The following is a 4,348-nucleotide window of genomic DNA, read 5'->3' on the forward strand; positions in this document are numbered from 1 at the left end:
GCTAACATATCATCTATTCTTCAGCCCATGGATCAAGGAGTAATTTTGACACTCAAGTCATATTATTTAAGAAAAACATTTCATAAGACTACAGCTACCATAAATAGTGATTCCTCTGATGAACCCAAGCAAAGTAAATTGAAAGCCTTCTGGAAAGGAGTCACCATTTTAGGTGCCATTAAGAACATTCATGGTTCATGGGAAAGGGTCAAAATATTAACATTAACAGGGATTGGAAAGAAGTTGATCCCAACCCTCATGGATGACTTTGAGGGGTTCAAGACTTCAGTGGAGGAAGTAACTGAAGATATGGTGGAAATAACAAGAGAACTAGAAGTGGAACTTGAAGATGGGACTAAATTGCTGCAATCTCATGATCAAACTGTAACAGAGGAGGAGTTGCTTCTTATGAATGAGAAAAGAAAGTGGTTTCTTGAGATGGAATCTACTCCTGGAAAAATGCTGTGAAGATTCTTAAAATGACAACAAAAGATTCAGGACATTACATAAACTTACTTGATAAATCAACAGCAGGGTTTGAAAGGATTGATTCCAATTTTGAAAGAAGTTCCACTGTGGGTGAAATGCTATCAAACAGCATTGCATGCTACAGAAAAACAGTTCATAAAGATAAGATGGAGTGGCCAAGGTGGCAGAGTATGAAGACCCTAAGCTCACCTCCTCCCATAAGGACAGCAAAATTGCAACTATTTACAGAGAAATTATTTATGTGACAAACCAGAGCACTAGCAGAAAAGTTCTACAACTAAAGATGTAAAGAAGGAATCACAACAAGATAGGTAGGAGGGGCAACCCACACACAGGAGGATAATTACAATTGCAGAGGTTCTCCTCAAGGAACAAGGGGTTGGAGCCCCGCATGTGGCTTTCCAAGCCTGGGAGTCCTGCACGTGGAAGATAAGCCCCAAGAATGACTGGCTCTGAAGGCCAGTTGGGTTTACTTTCAAAAGAGCCAGAGGACTGTGAGAAATAGAGACTCCACTCCTAAAGAGCACACACAAAACTTCACATGCTCTGGGACCCAGGGAAGAAGCAGTAATTTGAAAGGAACCTGGGTAAGACACACCTGCTGATCTTGAAGAGCCTCGTGGAGGGGCAGAAGGCAGCTGGGGCTTGTCCTGGGAACATAGACACTAGCATCAGTGGTTTTGAGGAGCTCCTTCTACCACATGGACACTGATGCTGGCAAGCCCTATTCTGGAATCCTCCCTGTAGCTTATTTGTACCAGGACCCAGACCAACTCACCAGGTTGTCAGTACAAGTACTGGGATGCCTCAGGCCGAGACACAATTCCACCCACCAGCAGGCCTGTTACCCTGAAACCCCCTGAGTGCACAGCCACCCCAGGACCTGGCCCTGTCCAGCAGAGGGCCCAGGACCTGGCTCCATACACCAGCTCTAGCCACGGGATTTCCAGGGCCCTGCAGCCAGAGATCTGGGACCTGACTCAGCCCACCAGTAGGTCTCACCCACCAGTGTGTAGGTACTGTCCCCAGGACCCCATGGGCCCACAAACAGGCCAAAACACCAATTCTGGGACCCCCAGGGCCCTGCATCCAGAAACCCTGGGACCCAGCTTTGCCTACCAGTGGGCTGGCAGTAGCTCCGGGACCAGCCTTACCCACCAGTGGGTAGGCACCAGCCCCAGGAAATCCTGGGTCCTGGTCCCACCCACAAGCAGACCAAAACACCAGTTCTGGGACCCACAGGGCCCTGTAGCCAGGTAGGACATATAGTTCAAGTGAGCAGAGAGTAGTGTGCTGCTGGGATACATAGGACATCTGCTTCAAAAAGCCACTTCCTCAGGATCGGGAAACATAAGGAGCCCACAAAATACATAGAAATAAAAATAGCAAATTAGGTAAAATGAGGGGACAGAGGAACATGGAAATGAAGGAATAAGATAAAACCCCAGAAGAAGAATGATGTGAAATAGGGATAGGCAATCTACCTGCTAAAGAGTTTAAAGTAAAAATCATAAAGATAATCAAAGTACTCAGGAGAAGAATGGATGAACACAGTGAGAAGATTAACAAAGAGAAGATATAGTCATTGACCTCCGGCGGCAGCGGCGGGAGAGGCGGCAGTGGTGGGAAGTGGCTGGAGCAGGGGGCATTGTCATCTCACCCTTCAGCCTGGAGGAGCTCATCAAGCACCTGGCCTCGCTACAGCAGAACAAGGTGCTCAAGGTCCAGCTGGAGACCTACAAACTCAAGTGCAAGGCACTGCAGGAGGAGAAGCATGGCTTGCGCAAAGCCAGTGTGACCATCCAAGCCCAGGCTGAGCGGAAAGAAGAATTCATCAGTAACACTTTATTCAAGAAAATTCAGCCTTCGCAGAAGGAGAAAGAAACCCTTGCTATAAATTACGAGAAGGAAGAAGAGTTCCTCACTAACGAGCTCTCCAGAAAATTGATACAGTTGCAGCATGAGAAAGCCTAACTAGAACAGCATCTGGAGCAGGAATTCCAGGTCAGCAAACTGATGAAGAAAACTAAAAAACTGGAGAACGATACCATTTCTAAGCAGCTTACATTAGAACAGTTGAGACGAGAGAAGATTGACCTTGAAAGTACTTTGGAACAGGAACAAAAAGCACGAGTGAATCGTTTCTGGAAAAGGATGGAACTTGAAGCTGAAAAGCGAATCCTGCAGGAGAAATTAGACCAGCCGGTGTCTGCTCCCCCATTGCCTAGAGACATCTCCGTGTAGATCGACCCTCCAGAAAACGTGATGCGACACATCAGGTCTTTAAAGAATGAACTGGAGAAGCTGAAGAAGCAACTGAGTGCTGCCCAGTTACAGCATTCCGAGATAATGGCGCAGTATCTGGAGGAGGAACTTCACATGAGGGAAGAGGACCTGAGAGGAAGCTGCAGAGGGAGATGGAGAGGAGAGAGGCCCTCTGTCGACAGCTCTCAGACAGTGAGTCCAGCTTAGAGATGGATGCTGAAAGGTATTTTAAGGAGCTGTCTGCACAAGGATTAAGACCTCACATTGTGTGCAGCCCGATCCCTTACACACCTTCTGCCAGTTAAAGCCGGCCGATATCACCCAGTCTCTCGTATGCAAGTCACACACTTGGTTTCATGCCACCAACTTCACTGACTAGAGCTGGAATATCTTATGACAATATCCCAGGTCTTCATGTGCAGCATATGGGAGCATTCCACGGTATCACAAGGCCTTCACCGCAGAGAAGCAAGTCCTGATCAATTCAAATGGCCCACGCTACCTCCGTCACACAACACACAGACCCCTGTCCAGCCACTGCCACCTCCATCTCCACCACCCACGCAGCCCACAGTCCCCTCAGCAGGCACCTTGCAGCCTGCCCTCTTGCAACAGTCGGTTCACCCCTCCTCTCAGCCTTAATGCATGTGCTTAGTCCGAACCTCATGTCGGCACACGTTCTTGTACAGTGGAGCCGAGCTGTCAGCTCAACGCCAAAGGCTTCTTTCCCTGGCATATGAATGTGATTTATTTGCACTGAGGTTATCTAGGCTTCACTATTCATTATGTTGCAAATGTGTGTCGGAAACGCAACCAGTGTTGTGGCTCTACAACTCTACATGGACGACTTTTTCCTTCGGTGTTTTACTTGAATCTACATGTGTGCACATTCCCTGGCTGGGACGTTGGCTGTTCGACTGTTTGGTAGTTCAGCAGCAGTGTGCAATGTTTGCCTGGCCCCAGAGCTTCGTTTTCCTGGCTTTTAGGTTGGAAAATAAAAAAGGATATCTTTTTATTTTTTTCCATGAATTTGCAGAAAATTACTGAGCTGTTATTACCCCTCCCCTCCCATTATAATGGTGTTTACCAAGCATACCAATAATTCAGCACTACAATTCAGAACTTTGAAAATCTAGCACTCAGTATAAAATGGGAAGTTAGATGGATCAGTACCAAAGACAATGCTCAATAGAGCTTTCTACAGATACACTTTGTATGGGTTATTTTCAGTATATCCCAACATCCATGTCTCTTGTAAAACAGATCACCTGAAGTACTGGATCACATGGCTATATCTTTTCCACATGCATGGGATTGATAATTATTGTATATCCAGGTATGATTCTTTCTTTATCCTTGAAGTTAGCCTCCTCAAACTGGACCCCTCTCACGTGAGTCGATAACTGTTGTCCTACCACCAGTGGTTGTTATGACTGATTAGAAGGTGCTGTGTGATTTCTGCCGCAGAAGACAGTGTGATTGTAACAAAAACAGCTATTTCCCCTTTCCATTCTTTACTTGTGTTTCCCTAAAATAGAGTTCAAACAAATATTTTAAAGGTACAAAATACTATTAGAAAATACTATTTGAAATA

At 46.1% G+C, this 4,348-nt stretch overlaps 1 pseudogene; it reads left to right on the forward strand.

Annotated features, from left to right (window-relative positions):
• The first annotated feature begins 309 nt into the window (after positions 1 to 309).
• LOC116751071 lies at positions 310 to 3,396 on the forward strand (annotated as a pseudogene).
• Positions 3,397 to 4,348: the final 952 nt, after the last annotated feature.

This window comes from Phocoena sinus, chromosome 3 (assembly GCF_008692025.1).
Source record: "Phocoena sinus isolate mPhoSin1 chromosome 3, mPhoSin1.pri, whole genome shotgun sequence".
NCBI classification, from domain to species: domain Eukaryota; kingdom Metazoa; phylum Chordata; class Mammalia; order Artiodactyla; family Phocoenidae; genus Phocoena; species Phocoena sinus.